This window comes from Rattus norvegicus, chromosome 8 (genome assembly GCF_021556685.1).
Source record: "Rattus norvegicus strain SHRSP/BbbUtx chromosome 8, alternate assembly SHRSP_T2T, whole genome shotgun sequence".
NCBI classification, from domain to species: Eukaryota; Metazoa; Chordata; class Mammalia; order Rodentia; family Muridae; genus Rattus; species Rattus norvegicus.
The window spans coordinates 92410816-92435734 of record NC_141541.1 but is presented as its reverse complement, the minus strand read 5'-3'; the positions used below and the strand labels follow the sequence as shown (position 1 = coordinate 92435734).

The following is a 24919-nucleotide window of genomic DNA, read 5'->3' as shown; positions in this document are numbered from 1 at the left end:
TTGAAACAGATGGAGCCCTACCGAATTCCTTCTATGAAGCCACAATTACTCTTATACCTAAACCACACAAAGACCCAACAAAGAAAGAGAACTTCAGACCAATTTCCCTTATGAATATCGACGCAAAAATATACTCAATAAAATTCTGGCAAACCGAATTCAAGAGCACATCAAAACAATCATCCACCATGATCAAGTAGGCTTCATCCCAGGCATGCAGGGATGGTTTATTATAAGGAAAACCATCAACGTGATCCATCATATAAACAAACTGAAAGAACAGAACCACATGATCATTTCATTAGATGCTGAGAAAGCATTTGACAAAATTCAACACCCCTTCATGATAAAAGTCCTGGAAAGAATAGGTATTCAAGGCCCATACCTAAACATAGTAAAAGCCATATACAGCAAACCAGTTGCTAACATTAAACTAAATGGAGAGAAACTTGAAGCAATCCCACTAAAATCAGGGACTAGACAAGGCTGCCCACTCTCTCCCTACTTATTCAATATAGTTCTTGAAGTTCTAGCCAGAGCAATCAGACAACAAAAGGAGATCAAGGGGATACAGATCGGAAAAGAAGAGGTCAAAATATCACTATTTGCAGACGACATGATAGTATATTTAAGTGATCCCAAAAGTTCCACCAGAGAACTACTAAAGCTGATAAACAACTTCAGCAAAGTGGCTGGGTATAAAATTAACTCAAATAAATCAGTTGCCTTCCTCTATACAGAAGAGGAACAAGCCGAGAAAGAAATTAGGGAAACGACACCCTTCATAATAGACCCAAATAATATAAAGTACCTCGGTGTGACTTTAACCAAGCAAGTAAAAGATCTGTACAATAAGAACTTCAAGACACTGAGGAAAGAAATTGAAGAAGACCTCAGAAGATGGAAAGATCTCCCATGCTCATGGATTGGCAGGATTAATATAGTAAAAATGGCCATTTTACCAAAAGCAATCTACAGATTCAATGCAATCCCCATCAAAATACCAATCCAATTCTTCAAAGAGTTAGACAGAACAATTTGCAAATTCATCTGGAATAACAAAAAACCCAGGATAGCTAAAGCTATCCTCAACAATAAGAGGACTTCAGGGGGAATCACTATCCCTGAACTCAAGCAGTATTACAGAGCAATAGTGATAAAAACTGCATGGTATTGGTACAGAGACAGACAGATAGACCAATGGAATAGAATTGAAGACCCAGAAATGAACCCACACACCTATGGTCACTTGATTTTTGACAAAGGAGCCAAAACCATCCAATGGAAAAAAGATAGCATTTTCAGCAAATGGTGCTGGTTCAACTGGAGGGCAACATGTAGAAGAATGCAGATCGATCCATGCTTATCACCCTGTACAAAGCTTAAGTCCAAGTGGATCAAGGACCTCCACATCAAACCAGACACACTCAAACTAATAGAAGAAAAACTAGGGAAGCATCTGGAACACATGGGCACTCGAAAAAATTTCCTGAACAAAACACCAATGGCTTATGCTCTAAGATCAAGAATCGACAAATGGGATCTCATAAAACTGCAAAGCTTCTGTAAGGCAAAGGACACTGTGGTTAGGACAAAACGACAACCAACAGATTGGGAAAAGATCTTTACCAATCCTATAACAGATAGAGGCCTTATATCCAAAATATACAAAGAACTCAAGAAGTTAGACCGCAGGGAAACAAATAACCCTATTAAAAAATGGGGTTCGGAGCTGAACAAAGAATTCACAGCTGAGGAATGCCGAATGGCTGAGAAACACCTAAAGAAATGTTCAACATCTTTAGTCATAAGGGAAATGCAAATCAAAACAACCCTGAGATTTCACCTCACACCAGTGAGAATGGCTAAGATCAAAAACTCAGGTGACAGCAGATGCTGGCGAGGATGTGGAGAAAGAGGAACACTCCTCCATTGTTGGTGGGATTGCAGACTGGTAAAACCATTCTGGAAATCAGTCTGGAGGTTCCTCAGAAAATTGGACATTGAACTGCCTGAGGATCCAGCCATACCTCTCTTGGGCATATACCCAAAAGATGCCTCAACATATAAGAGACACGTGCTCCACTATGTTCATCGCAGCCTTATTTATAATAGCCAGAAACTGGAAAGAACCCAGATGCCCTTCAACAGAGGAATGGATACAGAAAATGTGGTACATCTACACAATGGAATATTACTCAGCTATCAAAAACAACGAGTTTATGAAATTCGTAGGCAAATGGTTGGAACTGGAAAATATCATCCTGAGTGAGCTAACCCACTCACAGAAAGACATACATGGTATGCACTCATTGATAAGTGGCTATTAGCCCAAATGCTTGAATTACCCTAGATCCCTAGAACAAAGGAAACTCAAGACGGATGATCAAAATGTGAATGCTTCACTCCTTCTTTAAATGAGGAAAAAGAATACCCTTGGCAGGGAAGGGAGAGGCAAAGATTAAAACAGAGACTGAAGGAACACCCATTCAGAGCCTGCCCCACAGGTGGCCCATACATATACAGCCACCCAATTAGACAAGATGGATGAAGCAAAGAAGTGCAGACCGACAGGAGCCGGATGTAGATCGCTCCTGAGAGACACAGCCAGAATACAGCAAATACAGAGGCGAATGCCAGCAGCAAACCACTGAACTGAGAATAGGTCCCCCGTTGAAGGAATCAGAGAAAGAACTGGAAGAGCTTGAAGGTGCTCGAGACCCCAAAAGTACAACAATGCCAAGCACCCAGAGCTTCCAGGGACTAAGCCACTACCTAAAGACTATACATGGACTGACCCTGGACTCTGTCCCCATAGGTAGCAATGAATATCCTAGTAAGAGCACCAGTGGAAGGGGAAGCCCTGGGTCCTGCTAAGACTGAACCCCCAGTGAACTAGACTATGCGGGGAGGGTGGCAATGGGGGGAGGTTTGGGAGGGGAACACCCACAAGGAAGGGGAGGGGGGAGGGTGATGTCTGTCCGGAAACCGGGAAAGGGAATAACACTTGAAATGTATATAAGAAATACTCAAGATAATAAAAAATAAAATAAAATAAAAAAATAAGCCTAATAATATGACAAAACAAACAAACAAACAAAAAAAGTCCTACATCTCCTGCATTCAGTAAAATAGTTTTATTATTATTTCTTAATTTATTTTATAACAGTTCTGGAGAAAGTCGGATGCTATTGCATGGTTAATAAGAAGAAGTGAATTATTGCTCTAAGTTATTTTCTAGTTGTAAATTATTCACAACCTGTCCTTTAAGCTCATTTCTTTCTTTCTTTTTTTTTTTCATTAACTTGAGTATTTCTTATATACATTTCGAGTATTATTCCCTTTCCCGGTTTCCGGGCAAACATCCCCCTCCCTCCTCCCCTTTCTTATCGGTGTTCCCCTCCCCATCCTCCTCCCATTGCCGCCCTCCCCCCAACAATCTAGTTCACTGGGGGTTCAGTCTTAGCAGGACCCAGGGCTTCCCCTTCCACTGGTGCTCTTACTAGGATATTCATTGCTACCTATGAGGTCAGAATCCAGGGTCAGTCCATGTATAGTCTTTAGGTAGTGGCTTAGTCCCTGGAAGCTCTGGTTGCTTGGCATTGTTGTTCATAAGGGGTCTCGAGCCCCTTCAAGCTCTTCCAGTTCTTTCTCTGATTCCTTCAACGGGGGTCCTATTCTCAGTTCAGTGGTTTGCTGCTGGCATTCGCCTCTGTGTTTCTTTAAGCTCATTTCTAAAAATGGTTATATCACCTAGTTGCTGCAAGAAACTAACTATTCATTGCATATTTAAGCTAATATTGGGGTGTTTTTCTTCATGTCTATTCATGGCTTAAAGTATACTTTCGAAGAAATTTTGCTGTACTGAGAAAATGATAGAACTTTTCTAGTTAATTGATCTAGTAAATTCATAATTAATATTTCAAAAGGTAATGTATGCATCATGTATATTAACTACTCCTTAGGAGACTGTTTGCATTGTTGTTTATATAACATAATGCATTATGTCATCATCAAATAGTTTCAATAGTGCTATGATCATATGGCTTCATGCCTCCTTGGAAAACAACCATACACACAGACACACAGACACACATACACATACACACACATACACATACACATACACACACATACACACACATACACATACACACACATACACACATATATGCACACACACACACACACACACACACACACTGCAAACACAAAATTTGATTTGCAGAGAGAAATTTTCCAGTTAAGGGGTAACTGAGACATTAATTGTACCCCTGAAGTTCTGATAGTGTCGACTATAGCTTGATGGACTATAATTTGAATTTCGATAAAGAAAATCACTATAGGAAGATCTCGTTACTTATACACTTAAGTTTATTTGATAGAGGACTAAACCTAAATAACTTTCTGTATTAGGTCTTACACATTTATAGAAGGAATTAATGTGCACTCCTTCTGAGATGGGGGAGGGGTAGAATAGCAAGAAAGATAATCAGATTAAGGGCTCATGGTCAGACACTGTGACAATAATAGAAATTAATGACTGTAAATCCTAAGGGGCCTGCCATAGATCCCTAGCCTAAACACATCACTAATGCCATGCCCTGCATTCCATGGGTCTCCAAACCTCTTTCAGTTTCAGTATTAGGACCTCAGATACATCTATTAGCTGGGCATAGTGTTGTGTGCCTCAGCTGCTTGAGAAACTAAGGCAGGAGGATCACCTGAGCACAGAGCTTTCAGGTCAGCCGTGTGAGTTTGCCTCAAAACCTTTTATTAATTGGGGGAATACAGATGGCTCAGTGTTTAAAAACCAAGTTGGGTTCCCAGTTCGCAACTGCTGTAACCCTGAGAGTACCTGCTCTCACATGCACGTATTCACACAAACACGCACGCACACACACACACACACACACACACACACACATTAAAAATAAAACATATTAGCAGGGTGGTTGTGGCACACATCTTTAATGCCAACACTCAGGCAGAGACAGAGGCAGGCAGGCCAGGCTAGTCTACAGAGTGAGTTCCAGGTCAGCCACAGCGAGAAACCTTGCTTGAAAAACAAACAAAATAAAAGGAATATTTAAAAGGGTTAACAATCATCTCAACAAAATTATACTATGGGTCTATTATTGGCATACTCAAAGTCACATGCAAAATTTTTATTATAAATATCCTTAAAAACAGACATCATGTTTTAGAGTAATTTTGGGTTCATGGAGGAAAACATAGCAGAGATCATAGAGGATCCATAATCTGCCCTACTTCATGACTTTTACTGATTTTAACACATTAATACTTAAAAGTTCTAGTTTGCATTAGGGCCCAGTCTTGGTGTTATATAAACCCTATGGTCACACGTTCACTACTACGTCATCATAGATTCAGTCCCTCTTTGTGACACCCGCATTCACTCCTCTCTCCCTCCAACACTGGCCACTACTCATCTTTTCGCTGTCTCTATGTTTATACCTTTTGCAGAATGTTCTATCCATTGGAAACACGTTGTGGCCTTTTCAGCTAGGGTTATTTGTTAGTGCATGTGTCTTTAAGACCTCTTACACGTTTTCTCAGTTCTTCTTTATCACTGACTTGTATGCCATTGTTCGGATGGACCACCATTCTTACCAAAGGACTTTTTGCTTGTCTCCGGATTTGGGCAACTATAACTCTTGGTTAAGATCTGAGTTCGTTTTTTTTTTTTTAATATGTATATAATCTTTCATTTTCTTGCAGTCAATACCAAGAGCTATTACTGCTGTTAGGAGTATTGTTTAATTTGGTGAGAAGGCCAGACCTACTCCATAGTAGCAGGGCCGTTGGCATCCCCAGGACTGGAGAACTCCTCTTATCCCTCACCTTCGGTGCTTCTGGTGGTTTCTCTGTGCTAGGTTTGTACAATTCTTATAGATCTGATGGCATTCTCTCACTGTTGCTATAATTTGATTTTCTCTGAGGATGTGTGCTATGAACCATCTGCCTTAGTCAGGGTTTCTATTCCTGCACAAAACATTATGACCAAGAAGCGAGTTGGGGAGGAAAGGGTTTATTCAGCAAGCCGAGAAACCTTCTTATCTTCCCCTCCCAACTTACAACACAGCAGCCGCAAAGAACACAGTGATTTACTCAACAATGTTTAGAATAAAAGTGACTAAATGAGAAATAAAATTTAAAAAAAAATGGAATGGTTAATTCCAAACGTCTGTGACTGAAGCAGATGCCACGGCTCTGATGAAAATGTATTATTACTAGAGCAACTTCATCTATTTGTCAGGTCTCAACTTAACCTCTAACACTTCCACATTGCTGTTCATCACCCAAGGAAGTCAGGACGGGAACTCAAGCAGGTCAGGAAGCAGGAGGAGCTGATTCAGTAGCCCTTGAGAGATGCTTGCTTCCCCTGGCTTGCTCAGCTTGCTTTTTTTTTTTTTTTTTTTTTTTTTTAGCTGGGGACTGAACCCAGGGCCTTGCACTTGCTAGGCAAGCACTCTACCACTGAACTAAATCCCCAACCCCTCAGCTTGCTTTCTTATAGAACCCAAGACTACCAGCCCAAGGAGGGCACCACCGACAATTGGCCCTCCCACCTTGATCACTAATTCAGAAAATGCCTTACAGATGGATCTCATGGAGGCATTTCCTCAAGGGAGGCTCCTTTCTCTGTGATAACTCCAGCTTGTGTCAAGTTGACACCCAAAACCAGCCAGTACAACATCTTAAGATTCCTTTTTTTTTCTTTAACAGGTATTTCTTTTCTGATGAAGACCCCCCCATCTCTGTGCGTGCGTGCGTGTGTGTGAGTGCACACACCTATTTTCAGTTGGGTAGTTAATTCCCTGCCTCCTTTCCAGGACACATTTGGACCTGGGATGTGCCAGTCAAGTCTACCACTGAGTAAAATGCCCTGGACCGTTGTTTTTCTTGTTGTTGAATTTTAAGAATTCTCTCTGGATTTGGGAAAATCGGCCTCTATCATATCTATCTCTTAAAAGCATTTCTTCCTTTCTATGGATTGTCATTTGGTGTGTCATATTTTTTGAGTGAAGTAATATATCATTCTTTAGGGTCTACACACTGGGCAATTTGCATTTTTAAATTATTGTATCCTTGCATGTTAGAGAATAAGTTGAGACCTGACAAATAGATGAAGTTGCCCTAGTAATAATACATTTTCATCAGAGCTGTGACATCTGCTTCAGTCACAGACGTTTGGAATTAACCATTCCATTTTTTTTTATATTTCTCATTTAGTCACTTTTATTCTAAACATTGTTGAGTACATCACTGTGTTCTTTGCGGCTGCTGTGTTGTAAGTTGGGAGGGGAAGATAAGAAGGTTTCTCGGCTTACTGTGTATCTTATTTTTGCATTAATAATCATGTCAACTTGCCTACTGCTCTGTGATAGTTGAATGGTCAGAGGCCAAGTAGCAATTGTTTTATGAATATGCATCTAGTTTTCACTAGAACCCATGAAAAAGTTAATCACAGATATTAGTATTTTAGCTATCAGTTTCATTAGTTATTACTGTAAGTAAATGACTGATTTATTAAATCCTGGGACCTTAGAACCAAGAAAAGCCCTTACCTCCTCCAGACGTATGTGACAAATCTTGTTGATACTGATTAGTCTCCACTGTCTCTCTTCTGTCCAGTTGCACATCCCCTAGCATCCTGGACTGATTGAGGCTGACCTGGAAATGTAAGAGGAAGAGGCTGGCTCTAGAGTGATTCATGAATGTCTCCTTCGTGTGAATCATTACTTTATGATAAAGACTATCAGCATGCTTGTAGGGGTGGCTCTGGTTTCTGTGTCATCATCTTTGGGGACTGAACTATGATTAGACCATGACAAAAATTTTTGTTGTAAAACTGGCTAAGAGTTGGGATTGGCTCTCTACAGTAGTTTGGGCAAGGTGCAAAAGACAAGCTATACTGGAGTTAAGAGTGGGAAAGAAGGGTACACTGGGTTCAAAAATGACAAGCAGGTACAGCATAAAAATTAGTCTTGTAATAGGTGCTGTTGAGTAATGGACAGACTGGCATTTTCAGTGATCTATGAAAAGACAAGACACTCTTGTAGACTACAGCATGGCATTCGCCTCAGATATAAAACAAAGCTGTCACATGCTATACGCCTTTTGGTGAAGGTGGCATTTCTGGCTTAGGAAGATACAGATTTTCCTGAAGGAATCAACTTATATGAAATACAAAACCAACTATGTTCTAACTCATAAAACACTATTGAGAATCAGACCGATTTCAAAACCATAGATTTTAAAGTAGAAATGGCCACCTGTGTGGCTTCCTATGGCCTTGGCCCCAACCCCTCTCTCCCAGCCACCTACTTGGGTTTGCTTTGGAAGAGAGAAGCCACCTACCTGTAAGGTGTGATTTTCCTCACACTGGTGAGAGGACTGACTGCATGTAAGTTTTGGTCAGTGAGGAGACAGTGATCCAAGGTGGAATGTTTTCTGCCTGTGATGCTCATGTCCCACTTCCTGCTCACCTGCTCTCACTCTGCACCCATAATCATCGAGGGCTCACTCTCTTTGCTGGGAGAAGGGGCATAGGAAGGCACTGCACAGACTCCCCAGGACGTTTTCAGAGCTGGCTGCTGAGTGATGAGAAGCTCATTCAAAGGACTCTCAGAACACATGTCAGTGTTGCAGAAGCAATTTTGTCTGTGTGTTGCAGCTAAGAATGTGGATTCTGGGGTCAGCTGTCGAGGTATATGTGTCCTGGCTCTGACACCTCTGGGTTGTGTCCAACTGGGCAATATCACTCACCTGGCTTTCAGTACTGGAAGATAGGCTGAAGATTTGCTGACAAATTTCATGAAAAGCAGTCAGCCTAGGGCCTAGCAAATATTAAGTATTCAATAATTACTAAATTTGTGTGTGTGTGTGTTGTATGTGTGTCTGTGTGTGTGTGTGTGTGTGTGTGTGTACTGTATTATGTGTTGATGTGGATGTACACATACATGTGTGCAGGTACATGTCGAGGGCAACACTGGGTGTCTTCTTCAATCCCTCTTAACTTCTACTTTTTGAGACAGGGCCTTTCAAAGAACTTGGGGTTCGTCACTTGGGTTAGGCTGACTGGCTGATGAGTTTCAGAAATCTGCCTCTCTCTAATCCCACTTCCAGCACTGGGGTGATGAGTGCATGCCATTGTGCCTAACCCTTTCATTTTCTCTGGAGATTCAAACTCAGATCCTATGCCTGCATGGCAGGTACTTTATGCACTGAGCCATCTCCCCAGGACCCAAACACTGAATACTATTTATCACAGACTTTCAATAACATCATTGCTGCAACAATAATATAAAATCATCATTTCGATTTGTAAATTATTATGTATAGTTTCTATCCCCACTCACCAATAGTCCCAGGAAGCAATACTTACTTTGACATCCATAATGCCACACAGTCAGTTCAGTTCAGGACAGGAACCACGTTCATTATGTACTGGACTTAGAGCTCACTTTAGCCAATAGCCTAGAGAAAATTAATAAACAAAACATATACAACAAGAGGAAAAGTCTGGTGCTCTGATTCACAAGTTATAGGAAATGATCTAATGAGATTCCCTGTCATTGGAGGTATGAGATTTTAACGCTTCTCTAGCATAGAGAAAGACTCAATAGAGGCCTGGCAAGAAGTAAAAAAAAATAATGCAGACAAACAGATCATTTAGTCTCATAGAGCTACTAAATATTTGGCATAATTTAATGCATTGTTTTAACCTGAGTCTGAGCTCTCGGACCACTTAGACACAGTGGACTGTGGAATTCTGCCAACACCAGAAATCAGGCATCTTTCAAAGATTTATTTTGAGCTGCTTCAGTGATGCTTAAAATGGCACCCTCTGCAGAATTCGGCATTTCACAGTCAGATCTTAAGTTGGGGCTTTCTCTGTCCTAGCTCAGGTTCGTAGAGACATTTCGGGAACAGGACTGCAGTTTGGGAAACAAGGCAGTCTGTGTCAAACAGTAGTGTGCCTATTGCATACCCTTGACGGTAAAGAGAGAGCTGGTCCTATAATTTTTGTGGTAATTATACTTTTTACTCTCAGGTTACTACTGAATTCATTCAGTCAACAAATGTTTAATGAATTTCTTGTATATACCAATTATTGTACTAGCCTCAAGAAGCTAATGATATACATCCAAAACCTTTGAAGAAGCCATTGACTATGGAGTTGGGCAGAGACACTAATAATTATATTACAAAAGATGCTGTAATTGAAGCCTACATGAACATGAGGGTTAGAACCACTTTGTAAAACCTTTCATCTCCTTATAAACAGCTTTTATGACTATACACACATTCAAAGTATATTACGTATTAAGTTATATTAATATTAATGTATTATGTAGTCACAGTTGAGTTTTTGCTTAGAGAGCACAGAGAATATGTGATATTTATAGAAGCCAATCTGTCTGAGAAGGGCATGAAATGTTAGTGACATGTGCTTCTTCCCTGTAAACATATTAAAGAGTCCATTGATGAAAAAGGGTGTTCATGGAAACATTTAATTTATAATCATCTTAATTCGTGTATGTATACAAAGAAAGCCAGTGAGTGTTTGAGCTAGACTCCATACTTCCTCTCTTAGTCTGTACTGTGTTCTTTTCTTTTTACTTTTTAATCTTTATTAAATTGTTTTATTTAATTACATTCCAAAAATTGCCCCCCCTTCCCAGTTTTCCCTCCCCTAGTCCTCTGCCACATACCCCCACCTCTGAGAGCATGCTCCCCCACCTGCCCTCTCACCCCCACCAGCATCTCTCTTTCCTGGGGCATCAAGTCCCACTGAGGCCATACGAGGCAGTCGTCTGCTACACATGTGCCTGGGACCATGAACCAGCCCATGTATGCTCCTTGGTTTTTGGCTTAGTCTCTGGGAGCTCTGAGGGGTCCGGGTTAGTTGACACAGTTCTTCCTATGGGGTTGCAATCCCCTTCAGCTCCTTCAGTCCTTCCATTTAATTCTTCCATATTGGTCCCTGACCTCAGTCTAATGGTTGACTGTATTAGATTTGTCTCAGCAGTTGCTGGTAGAGCCTCTCAGAGGACAGCCATGCCAGGCTCTGTCTGCATGCACAATATGGCCTTAAGCATATGGTACACGCTGGGGAGGATGAGAAGAAAGAGGAGTAAACATTCCTCCATTGTTGGTGGGATTGCAAATTGGTACAACCACTCTGAAAATCAATCTAGCGGTTCCTCAGAAAATTGGAATAGTTCTACCTGAAGACTCAGCTATACCATTCCTGGGCATATACTCAAAAGATGCTCCAACATATCACAAGGACACCTGCTCCGTTATGTTCACAGCAGCCTTATTTATAATAGTCAGAAGTTGGAAACAACCCAGATGTCCTCCAACTGAAGAATGAATACAGAAAATGTGGTTCATTTACAACGGAATACTACTCGGCTATTAAAAATGAGGACATCATGAATTTTGGAGGCAAATGGATGGGACTAGAAAATATCATCCCGAGGTAACTCAGACCCAAGTGGATATTAGTCAACAACTTCAGTGCCCACGATACAACTCACAGACCATAGGAAGCTGAACAAGGAGGAAGGCCCAAGTGTGGATGCCTGAAACCCACTTAGAAGGGGAACAAAATAATGATGGGAGGCAGAGGGAGGGAGGAACCTGAGTGTGAGGGGGAATGGGAGGTGGGGAAAAGGAGGGACAGAATCAGGTATCCGGAGAGGCAGAAGGGATGCCCAGAGGGCCAGGGGAATGAACTGAAATATGCAGCAGTGGGGTTAGGGGACGGGGGAACTGCTAGGAAATCCCAGAGACCTGGGATGTGACAGGCTACCAGGACTCAATGGGGATGACGTTAGCCGAAATGCCCAAGAGTGGGGAGATGGAACCTAAAGAGACCATCTCCAATAGATAGACATGGCCCCCAACTGAGGCAGGGGGTCACCCACCCACCTTCAAAATTTTTAACCCAGAATTGTTCCAATGTAAAGGAAATGCAGGGACAAAAATGGAGCAGAGACGGAAAGAAAGGCCACCCAATAATCGGTCCAACTTTGAGATCTATCCTATGCGTGCACACTAAATCCTGTACTGTGTTTTTTAAAGATTAGAAACCAATGGCTTTAAGAAACCAATGGCCTTATTCCCCTACAAGTGGGGGATGTTAACTATAGTTATTATAAAAACATGGTGTAATTTTAAAGGCCACTTAAAACACAAACTGAATTTTTACCATCGGTTATAAAGTATTCACTATTAGTTACAAAGTTCGTATTAAGTAGCTAGTAACTTTATAGCTAGTAGTAAATATTTAATAGTAAGCCTTTGTATATTTGAGACCACAGATATGATGCTTGAGAGTGTACTAAATTTTAATATGCCTTTTAAATGTGCATTGGTGGTTTTAAAAGATGATCAAGTGTCCAATATATCAGGATACAAGAGTCTGTGCCTAATTAAGGAAAGTTTTGATAGAGGAAAAGTTGGAGCTAATTTAGACCAAATAAAGTCAAAACACATGGGCAATTATTAATTTCTGTAAGAGTAACCAAGTGGCTACCCACAAAGAAGGATGACAGAGCTGCCCTGCTAAGCAAGTTTGGATTTGTCACTCCTGGTTTAGACCGATACTATGGAAATGCTCGTAAGGCATCCTGGGATATTATACAAGTCACCTAAGGTCAATATAGGTAGTCCTCAGTTGTTGTTGGACTGTGTTCCAAAATTTCGTTGCTTATTCATTCTCCTGGCCTTCTGTCTGAAGTCATGTCACATGCACCTTAAAACTCTGCTTCCCCCCCAACCCCAACATGTAGGGATCAGTGGGCACAGCAAAGAGAAAGAAAAAGTTAGGTTTGAGACTTAGGCTCCAAACAGATTCCACAATGCTTTTCTAGGAGAAGCCTATCAGCCCCATGCTGAAGGGCTAGCCCTGTAGCTGACACCCAGCTTGTAACAGGAACCTGTTCAGCTCCAAGCCATTGCTTGCAACTAACTCCAGCAGTTTGGAGCAGAGCCACCTGATTTTAAGATTGACATCAAGGTAAAGTGAGGAGGTGGGAGACGAACCCACCTTGAACCTCCCACTCAGGGCCAAGACAGTGCCTTATTTGTCTTTAAATAGAAGAGTTTTGCAAAACAACAAAACAAAACAAACAAACAAAAAAAAAAACTAGGAGTTTTTGTATTTAAATGGCTGCTGTGAATCGCCCAGTAGTAAAATAATTAATGCACAGCTCATCCCATGAGAAAACAGAGAGCTTGGACAGCACCCAGGAACTAAAAGAAAAACAGGTGGTGCATGTGAGAAATGCTTCAATACCAGAAATAAAATGGACGCCCTCTGAACTGTGATTAAAGCTAGAAAACATAAGTTCCATTCAGACCTCTCAACCCTGCCTGGTTATTGCCAAAACATTGAATGGTCTCTATAACTTGCAAGCATCCTTTATCAGATGGTCTTTTATTGAAACATTTTCCTGTTGCTTCTTAACTAGCTGGGCACTCCATGGCACTGCTGTTGATGTCATCTATGACGTCATGAAGTGGAGACCATCCACATTGCAGCCCACAGACTGTGCAGTACCCAGGATCTCCTTGATAGTTCCAGAAAGTTCTCTGGCCAAAGACTGGTGTCTCATCTGCCCGGCAATGTTGGCAATCTCATCGAAAGTGACGTTTCCATTGTGTTGAATGCTTTTCTGCTTCTTCCTGTCTCTTGGTGGCTCCTTGAGGGCTTTGATGGTGAGGGCAGAGACAGAAGGTACCACCTCAGTCTGGGACTGTCTGTTCTGGGTGGTCAATTTCACTGAAATCCTCAGAACTTTCCAGTCACTGGTAGCCTTGGCGATCTCAGCACCAACTCTTTTGGAAGACAAACCCAGAGGACTCACCTTAGGGGTCAAGGCAGATGTGGTGCCAACCTTGCCCCTGGTGCACCTCAAGTGCACAGCTTTGATCTCATTGGGGCTGAACTTGGGTAGCATTGTGCACCTCTTTGGTCTATGATATAATCCTAGGAATTAAGTATATTCAGCCACTGAGACTCAAAATTATTGATTTTTACAGAAGTGTTTGGCTGCAAGCAACAGAAAACATAGTTAATAGTAATTTATAAATAAATGAATTCTTTTGTTTTCTTCTGTGCATAATCAGAAGTCTGGAAGCAGAGATAGTTTTCATTTTTGTCAGGTTGAAAATGTCATGATGTCATTCATATAGTTTTTCAATTTTTGTCACCCCCTTATGTTCCTTATGTCTGTCATAAAACTTTTATACCAGCTTTTATTTTCATATTATTTGATTAAAATATTCATATTGGTTATGTATTGCTGTTTTTGGTGTCTCTAAATGCCCTGCCTGAGGCACTTCCTCTTATCCTTTTCAGGCGGCTGGAGCAGTGCTTGTTAAATACGTGTGTATGATGGCCATTTTCCAAAACAGTCCTCAGAATGGCATTTCAGTGCCCTGAAGCTTCATGAGGAGGAAAGATACACGTGTAAAACAAAACCGGAACATTTTGTGCTTTCCACCATTGGAACTGAGAGTAGAAGGGACCAGCTATCTACTCTCAGTTCTCAGAGCTAAGGGACCATAGCTGTTCCTTAGCTTGAGAGCTAGGACTTAGAAACTTCAAAAAAGAGATCTGAGCATGAAAGACTTTATGAACCATGGTGGTGTGAAGAGCTTCATCGACTGTGGAGTCTCCATTGAGAAGTGCATCTGGGGACAGAATGAAAGAGAACACCAGAGGAGCAGCCATTGGATGTCAGCCATGGACCAGACCAGCCTTCCCACCTCACCACCTCTGAACTGAGACAGGAAGGCTAAGCGTTTCAGAGAGATGAATAGCAGAGATCACTCTAGGTCTTTTCTGAGCATGGGCCAAAGTAGGGCTAGCCTTCTCTAGATCTCCAGAGCTTCACATTTGGGGTACAGTCAGGACAGGTTCTAGAAGAGTGTGTCTAGGGTTCAGGGGTCAGAGGGAGGAGGGACTCATAGCATTTGTGAGAGAAGAAAAGTAATAGGTGTACAGGGAGAGAGGCGAGCGATAACAAACTAAAATGGTAAGTCTCAGGGGTGGGTAATTTGTACCAGGACTAGTAAAACTGGCGTTTCCAGGCTCCCATGGTTAGGTGTGGCCATACAGATGGCTCTCAGGGAGTCAGAGAGAGCAGAGTTGTTCATTCCAGTTGTTTTTGCCTGCGGTATATAGACGAGCTTAACAAGGGGCAGGTAGGAAAACTATGATGTAAGAATTAGTCACTAATATTTACAAATGATCTCTGAAAAGTGTTTGTGTTAAAATTATTCACATTGAAATCATAGGGTTGCAACTCAGCTTAGGAACTAAAACCTTCATTTTAGAAATGAAAACTGCCAGCCCGACGTAAAAAGGAGAGTGCCTTCCTTTAAATTTCCTATTCTCGGGGAAACTAAGAGTTTGTTAAGCTCCACCCTGTTCCTCCTTGTCGTACTTGAGTCATCCTAATTATTAGTTTTTATGTAGAGCGACTTGCCCTGCAGTGGCACAATACGGGAGTTCTCTTGACATTACTCTTAAATGAGAAACAGAAACTGAGTGCTAAGAGTCAGAGACCGACAATTCAGTAACGCAGTTGTGCTGCACAGCCCACAAAGAGTACCACAGACATTAAAGACGTGTGACATCCACATCTGTGTGCTAAGCAAGCTCTGGGAGACTAGAACTCTTTGTGACTTCTTCAGGTCTGTCTGAAAAAATCTCATTATTCCTTAGAAAGTCTATATACCTTCTAAGTCAGTGGTTCTCAAGACCCCTGGTAACGTTGACCCTCTAATACAGTTCCTCATGAGGAGGGGACCCCCAGCCATAAAATTTTCATTGCTACATCATAATTGTGATTTTACTACAGTCATGAATTTTGACACAAATCTCTTATATGCAGGATGTCTATGTGAGCTGTGAAAGGGTCATTCAACCCCTGTGCTTAAACCCCAATGATTTTAAGACATCGCCAAACTTGCAGGAGTGTTTTAACTGGCATAAACAGATAACATGTCTCCATTGGACTTAAGTAGGTGACAGAAATCCTAGTGACTTGATTAATTATGTGAAGACCCCAGCAGAATTATTGTATTGCACCATCAGTTTTCCTAAAGCCTGGTGACTCCTTGTGGAAATACTGGGGATATTCCTTGAATTGGATCTTGGCTGGTAGCCAGTTCTCTTCATTCCTATGAAGGGAGGTGTTCTGACTTACTGTCCATGCAAAGTGGCTCCTTATGCACACAAAAGAATTTGTGCATCACGTTCAGGATAATACAGGCATTTGAATAGCTGACATTTCTACAGAAAGCACACAAACGCATACGTGTGTGTGCAGAGAGAGAGAGAGAGAGAGAGAGAGAGAGAGAGAGAGGGAGAGGGAGAGGGAGAGGGAGATGGAGACGGAGACAGAGGGAGGGGGTGGAGGGAGGGAGGGAATTTGAGCAGTGCAGTTGGCCTTCTGGACTATGAGCTCTGTATCTGTGGATTCAACCAAATTGCCAATTAAAATACTACTGCATTTGGAAGAAAAGGAAGTGCTCTCTGCTGGATGTGTATGGACTTCTGTCTTGTTATCATCCCCATATAATACATATAATAACTGTTTACATAGCAGTTATACTGTACTAGATATCTCTTGTCATCTAGAGATGAGCCAAGGTACACAGAAAGATGTATGTAGGGTATGTGTAAACACTGTGTTTAATATAAGCACTGGGACGCTTGAAAATGTTGGTATCAGTAGTAGGCAGGGGGTGTCCTTAAATCAGTCACCACCCTTGACACCAGTGAGTAGCAATATATGCTTTTAAGAATACAGGGTTGTGTAAGTGCTATGGTGTTAGAGAAAATGTGGCTGAGATGTGCCATTTGAGAGAAGGAAGGGGACTGCAGTAGACAGGAGAAAGGACAAGAGCTGAGGCAGGGGAACATGAATATGAGCAAAGTGCAGTGATAAATCCATATAAAAATCATAATGAAATCCATTACTTTCTATGCTTAGTTAGAAAGAAACGGCATCACTAAATCTGGGACAAACAGACAGACAGACAAGTGGAATATGGGAAAAGGATACCCAGTATCATGCTCACTAGTCTCCTCAATTCGTGGGAGTCGATTTGAGCTACAATTTATAGGATAGTACGGGCATGAGTAATCTTGGGGCGCCAGATGAGGAGGAGAGGAGGCCACGCACATTGGGAGATAGTCTGTGCCTGGTTATCCACTCCAACGGCAGGCTTAAATTCTGTCTAAAGAAATTGTTTACCTCCTTGGCTTATGGGTCAATAACCCATGTAAGCTCTCAACCTGTCAGTCACTACCCTTCTGGGGGTTAACATAGTGTTCATATAGACATCCTGCATGTCAGATTTCTGTGTCACAATTCATGATAGGAGCAAAATTACAGTTATGAAGTAGCTATGAGAATTTTATGGTCGAGAGTCACCGCAACATGAGGAACTGTATTAAAGGGTCACAGCACTAGGATTCTTGAGAGCCACTGACTTCAAAGGTGTATGGACTCATTCCTGTGACTGCATCGTTCCTCTCCTGCATCTGCATTTCCCATGCCTGGTGCCTAGTTTCTTCAAGCTCCCACCCTCGTGGCTTATCTAAAGAAAACATTAGCCAACTAATGGCAGCAAACCTGCCTGGGTATCTTGAGAAGCTGAGCTAGCAATGGCGAAGCAGATGAGAGAATGGTTTTCAAACTCTAGCATATCGTGAAATCACTGGAGGGAAACGTTTAACACAGATGGTGGGTCCCGGTCCTCGAGATTGGGGCCAATTGGGATGAACAGGATCATGAATGTTTGATGAGTCCAGGTGACATGTTTCTTGTCAGTTAGCAAAGGACACTCAGTAGGAGTGAGTTAGAGAGAGGGTGACTGGTGACTTGGGAACTCGGGTGTGACCTCTTTCATCATCATCATCCTGTGATAACCTGTCAAGTCATCCAGAGAGAGCAAGAGCTAGGGGCTGGTCACAGAGGCTGGGAAGAAAACAGAGAAAGAGATGGCTAGGTGAGGTGCAGCCTTCTCCCGTGTCTTGTGTGGGAGAGTTGGAGGGATGCTGATTTAATTGTTGTGGAGTTGTAATCACTAGTGCTGTGTAGTACAAGTTCTTCCTGGTAACTTTTTACCCTGTGTGGGTGCATGCGTGAGTGTGTGTGTGTGTGTGTGTGTGTGTGTGTGTGTGTGTGTGTGTGTGCATGTGCCTAACGACAACATCAGGAGTTTCCTTTGATGTTTCTCCTTTAGTTATTGAGGAAGGATCTCTCAGTTGAACCTAGAGCTTACCTATGTGTATAGGCTAACCAGCCAGTTTGCTTCAGGGACCACCCGTCATGTCCTCTGCACTGGAATTATAGGAACTTCTCTCTACAGCTCACTGCTGGCTTGGCCAGTACTTTACCTGCAACTGTTGCTTTTGTGCCCTTTCTGCTAACGCCATAAAAATGCATTTGCCCCTCATTCTTTGACCACATTGTCCTGGGAATTGTAGTGTACAGATCTTGAGTATATTTAGATTTCTATAGTTGGCTGTTTTCCTACTGCTGTTTAATTTATGACTTTTAAAATTGGAGTGCTTACAAGAAGTTAGCCTAAGAAGTTTCTACGAATGGGGATTTTTGTAAAATGGCCATGTTTCAAAATCATGAATTTCTTTACTGAACACAAACTTAAGAATTCTAACTAGTTCTTACTCGGAGTGCTCAGTCTTCCAGACTCCTTACAGATCACAAGCCTTTCTATATAATATTCCTAGTTCTTGCTGAAGCCTAGCTTGTCTCTTGTAGCTTCAATTCCTCTTTTATTTTTTTTCTTCTTGAGTGTTCCTGTTTAAGGATTACACAAGTTTTAATGTATGTTTTATAAAAATTGAATTTTCTCAGGTTAGTGTTCTGTTCCAAACTGAAAGATTCTTGGACTCCATCTCCTTCTTCGGTTATGAGACCATTCAGTCACCATACTATTTGCTTAATAAGAGTGGAACCCATGTAACGTTTCCAGGCCTAACCAACATCAGCAATGCCTGTGGAACTTTAGCTGCTTGCCTCACGGGGTCTGTGGATCAAGTCCCCAGCTGCCATGATGCTTTCCTACGTAGAACTGGTAGGCTCAATGCAGTGTATTTTGGTAGGTAGAGGCGAGGCTCTTAGCATCTAACGGCTTCATTGGGGCCAAAACCATACCAGTGCTCCTAGGAAAGGGTCTACCTTGTCTGGGAGCTGTGTAGCTGTCTCTGCAGGGCCCTGAAGGCCAGCCTGCTCAGGTTGATAATCCAGGCTGTACTCCTGGGTAACAGTGAGTGAGAGTATCTGTCTGTGTAGTTTCTGGGCTGTACGTGGGCCGTCCTTTCAGAACAGTCTGCTCTTCTGCTCCTTGAGGCTGTAAAAGGAAGATGGGGTTCCCAAACTATTTCTTGGAGCCTAAATGAGACGGACTATGTATGTGCTTCTTGTGGCTGAAGGGCTATCTAACTGCTTCTTTGGAGTATTGGTGAGTTAAACCACCAAGGACTGGGTTAGCTGCCCAGGACTGGCTACCTGCTACTTTCTAGGACCAAAGGTTGATGGCTGGAGTTGTTCTGGAGTTGTTGCTGGTGCTCCGATGACTCTGGAGTGACTCAAGAGAGATTTCATTGGCCTCTTACTTTCACCATTGGACATATCACTATGACAAAAAGGTCAATAAATATCAGAGCTAAAATGTATCATAGACTAAATGGACCTCATAGATGCTTGCAGAACTTCACCCCAGCTTCAGAACACACCCTTCCTATCAACATAGAAAAATCTTCTTTTAGGCTGGATCAGATGGTGGGTTGCACATCAGGTCTTTACTCATTCACGAAAAAAAACAAACAAACAAGAACTGTATCATATATATTCTTTGACCACATGGAATAAAACCCGAAAATAAGCAAGAATGACTTTAGAAATTTCAAAAATAAAGGAAAATTAAACAACATGCTCTTGAATGTGCAATGAATCATTGAAGAAATGTAGGGAGATCTTCAAATTGATAGAAACAAATGTGGAAACACAACTTACCCCAGGGGTCCAACATGAGGGCACCAGGAACTGACGCCACAAAGAGCCCGCCTTTAAGGAGAGAGCAGTTTCAAATAAACAACCTAACCCAAGAAACCAGGAAAGAAAAGACCTTAAATCCCAAAGTAGTAGAAGGAAAAAGAATAGCAAAAATTAAGGATGAAATAAATGCTTCTAAATAATGATACAACATAAAATAAAGTTTTTTGAAAGGTAAATTGAGTCAGTACTTTGAGTTTAATCAAGCAAAAAATTCTAAGTTAAAAAATATGTAAAAACATACATTGTAATTTATATCTTAAAAATATAAGGAACTATTATGAGTAACAGAATGTTAACAAAGTGTAAAACCTAAAAGAAATAAATACAGTTCTAAATTTGTAGAACCTACTAAAATTAAACTTGAACGAGATGAAAGCTGGAACAGAACAATAATGAATAATGAAATAGTCAACCACCACCACCACCATTGTTGTCATTGTCATTGTCGCCGTCGTCGTCGTCATCATCATCATCATCATCATCATCGGCGGCAGCGGCGGCAGTGGCGGCAGCAGCAGCAGCGCTCTGATTCCCCGCCCCCAAATAAAAGCCCAGAACTGAATGGCTTGATTGACAGATTTTTATGAAACATTTAAGAAGAATTAGCACCAACTTTTATTGAAATTCTCCAGAATACCTGAAAGTCAGAAAGTTCTTCAAAACCTTCAGTGAAATCACCATTACTTTAATACCAAAAAAGAAAGAGAGAGAGAAAGAAAGAAAGAAAGAAAGAAAGAAAGAAAAGATAAAGTCAAAAAACACTCACCACCAGAGCAAGCTTCTTAGCCGCACTAGCCGAAATGGCAAGCAGCTTCAGTGGAGAGCAATTCAGAAAGACACCTGATGTCAACCTCGGGCCTTTAAACACAAGAGAGGGCCATGCATGCAACACACACACACACACACACACACACACACACACAAAAATATGAATGAAAAGCAATCAATAGGCTAACTCCTTACCAGTTATACCTCTGCAAAAGGATTATTATATTGTGACTAACGTATAAAGAATCCTAAAACCCAAGTCTAAACAACCCAATCAGTATGTGAGGGAGAGAAATGGACAGGGTTCTCAAAAGATGAAGCCTGAATAACCACAAAATATGTGAAAATGTTTAGCGTGTTTAGCCATCAAGAAAATGGAAATGAAAGCTACATTGAGATTCCATCTTGCCTCAGACAGGATAACAAGCACAGAGAAAACAAATAACAATAAATATTGGTGCAGATGTAGGGGAAATCCCTTATTCACTGCTTGTCAAGATTCATGCTAGTCTAACCCTTGTGGAAATCAGTACAGAAGCTCCTCAAAAAACCGAAACCCACAAATACTACTCTGTGACCCACCAGAAGCGACTTACAAGGGCAAGTGTCCCGCAGATACCTACACATTCATGTTTGTTTCAGCGCTGTTTATGCTAAGCAACTTACAGAATCAGCCAAGATATCTGTCAGTGGATGAATGGATACAATGTATTTAACCATAAAGAACTAGGAAGCTGTGTTGTTTGCTGGCAACTGGATGCAATTTACAATTATCAAATCCAGTCAAACAAAGCAAACAACAAAAACCCTTCTATGAAACCCAGAAATTCTGCCTAGGAATCAATGGAGGGGATCCCAGCAGGTATCGGATAGAGGAAATGACGCACGGCTTCATAATGGAACATTACACCCACAGAAAAGAATGGGTTCTGGGGTCCTGTTGTTTGTTGTTGGATGAACCCAGAGGACATCGTGCTATGAAAAACAGATTGGGCACAGAGAAAAACCTTGTCTCGAAAAAACAAAAACAAAAACAAAAGCAAGAAAGAAAGGAAGGAAAGGAAATGAGGGGGAGAGGGAGAGAGGGAGGGGAAGAAAGGAAGGAAGGAAGGAGGGAGGGAGGGAGGGAGGGAGGGAGGGAGGGAGGGAGGGAGGGAGGGAGGGAGGGAGGAAACCAAGGGTAGAAAACAGGTCAGTGTAGAGAATTTGCTTAGCATGTGTAAGGCCATGGACTTAATTCTCAGCATCTCAGAAACTCAACCAACTTAAAATGAGACAAAATTCCACAAAGTACGGGGTTGGTTCCTGCAAAGCCTTCACAATTCTCAGCAAACATAAAGAGCAACACTCTCATCTTCGCTGGCACAGATGGGGCTTGGCTGCGTGTGTTCCAACTTCTTCCCCTCTTCAGATGGGGCCTTCCTTTTCAATTCACAGCTTTCCTATTGGCTGGACGAGGAAGTGACATCATCGCTTCACTTCCTCAGAGAGCACCCAGTATCTGGTATCTCCAAATGCTCTCAAGTGCTGTGCTTTAGCCCGAAGATCTACATAGTCCTGAGCACTTGGTCTCAAAATGTGCCTCCCCAGCTACCTGATCCCAGGGGCCCCTTTCTACTCAAAGAGAAAGGCAGAGTCTTGTGGCATCAAGATTCTCTCCAGGTTAGGAGACTATTTTTCTACTCCTCTGGAGACGGGGATGCGCAATCTCTGTGTTCCTCTGCTCCCAAGTCTCTAAAAGAGTAAGACTGACGTTGGGCAGTTACTGGGAGGAGTGAGTTAACTCAGATAATGCATCCACCAATTCTGGGTTTCCTTTACCCTCTGTCTCCCCTTTCTTTCCAGAGGGGCATGAGTTAAAACTTTTGTTTTAGGTTTTTATTGTTTTTGTTTTACTTCTTTTTTTATTTTTCTTTATTTTGTCCCATTGTGACATGTATTTATTTATATATTTATTCATTCATTCATTCATTCATTTAGTGTGTCTGTGTGAGCGCGCGCGCACACGCGCGCGTGCGTGTGTATGCATGTGCATGTGTGTATTAGTACATGTTCTATGTGTGCACGGGTGCCCATGGAGATCAGAATAAGATATTGGATTCCCTGGAACTGGAACGGGCAGCTGTGAGCTTCCTGGTGTGGGTGCTGGGAACTGACCCTGGGGCCACACCTCTGGTTCTCCACTGTCATTTTTAAAAAGAGCTTTGCTGCTTCCCTGTTCTCTTCTGTGTCTTCTCTAGGTCTTACTGTAACTTGTCCTGACCCTAAAGAGTCCTTTCCACCCAGGAGATTCTTCTCTGTCCCTCCTAGAGAACTTGCCTGTGCACCATAATAATGTCTTTACTGGGATATGTACTGTCCTTAAAAGAAATTATCAAGCCACTAAAATGTCTAAGAATTCCTTATTTGTGTGACTATCACACAGGAATGTTTCTAGAGAAAAGTCTAATTCACAAGGGATTTAAGCAGGACTGTTGCTTTTACTAAGGAAACATATTTTCATTCCGGATGTCAATTGTATTTAAAAGTTATATGCATGTGTCAGTTAAGATATATATATATATATATATATAATTTACTTTAACTTATATATTATTTAAGGAAAATATTGCTGATTTACTTCTGCACGAGTCTATCATAAAGATAGCTTGACCACTTGCATCGTGTAGACTTTTGTGGATTCCCATAGAAACATTCAGACTATAGAAATGACAAGATGAACTCAGATGAGACAGTAGTGAGTATTTCAACATTGTTTGCTTGCAAGATTAATAAAAGATGGTTGCTCTCATTTTGCAGTGACATTGTGGCTGAATTTTTAGATGGATCCCTCATCTTCCAGAGAGACGGACCGAGCTATTTCTGTGTGAAAGGAGATGATGTCTGGAGGTAGCCGCGCCGTAAGCCAAGATGCGTGAGTGGGAGGGAGTGGGAGGGAGGGACAAGCAAGACACGAGTAAGAGATAGCTGGGAATGGTTCAGCTTTGGCAATGGAGACATTGGATGCCCCATTCGCCTCTCTTTACCTTTACCCATACATTTAAAGTTTCCACAGTTAAAAATTCAAAGCGAAGTTGTCTGCGTTCGAAACAAAACAATCCATTTGGTCCCTGCCATTCTGTGACTGAACTTATCTGAGGTTTAATCTCCTAAAGTGTCCTGGTGGGGACATCAGGATTCAGGGCGCTTCAGGACACAGGTTACCCCTCCTGATGGGAGGATGGTTTGGGAGGATGCTTCTCACCCCTCTTGACCTCCTAGAATCATTTGCTGTCACAGATTCCTGCCTTCCTTTTCTTCCCTGCCTCGTGGAAAAAGAGACTCCATTAATCTTCCTGACTCCCTGCTTTCTCTAGCCTGGGTAGCTCTGTGTCCGTGGTGGCTATTGGGTGTGTCTCAGTCCTTCCTTGTTGTCTGTGCATCTTCCGTGGCTGGTTTCCGCAGCTCCATGGCTTCAATTATGATCCGGTCATCATATTTTTACTCTGCTCTGACTACACGAGTCCATCCCTACTTTGACTTGTTCGGCTTGCAGGCTGTTAATTTGTTCATTTCCTAATCAGCATTCCAAACCCTGTAAGACTTGTGCTGTGCCTGGTTGAACATATTTGACAGAAACTAAGGTTCCCTGACCTACGCAGCTTGAATCTGGAAACTTGACTGGAATTGTAAGACACACGGACACATGTATGGAAAAGATGGGGTTGGGTGGAATGAGGCCACACTGATGGAGCACCCCAGGCCCCCCACCGCCCATAACCTCACACGTTTGCCTTGTACAGCATGGTGGGAAGGTCTAGCTGGACTCCACAGGTTTCTGTAGATGAGCAGTTTCGGGTTATACACAAGCTGGAGGAAGAAGCGCTTACTGGGTTTCAAACACACAGATGCACAGCAAACACTTGGACTTGGGCCACAGAAAGGAGACTTTGCCACCTTCGGGTCTGGTCCACATAGAGGAAAGGTCTTAGCCAGTTTCCCATGGGCCAGAGGCCTTGGTCCTTGCCATG

General features: G+C 42.0%; 1 pseudogene; it reads right to left on the bottom strand.

Annotated features, from left to right (window-relative positions):
- Positions 1 to 13503: 13503 nt before the first annotated feature.
- Rpl12l1 (ribosomal protein L12 like 1) lies at positions 13504 to 14000 on the bottom strand (annotated as a pseudogene).
- Positions 14001 to 24919: the final 10919 nt, after the last annotated feature.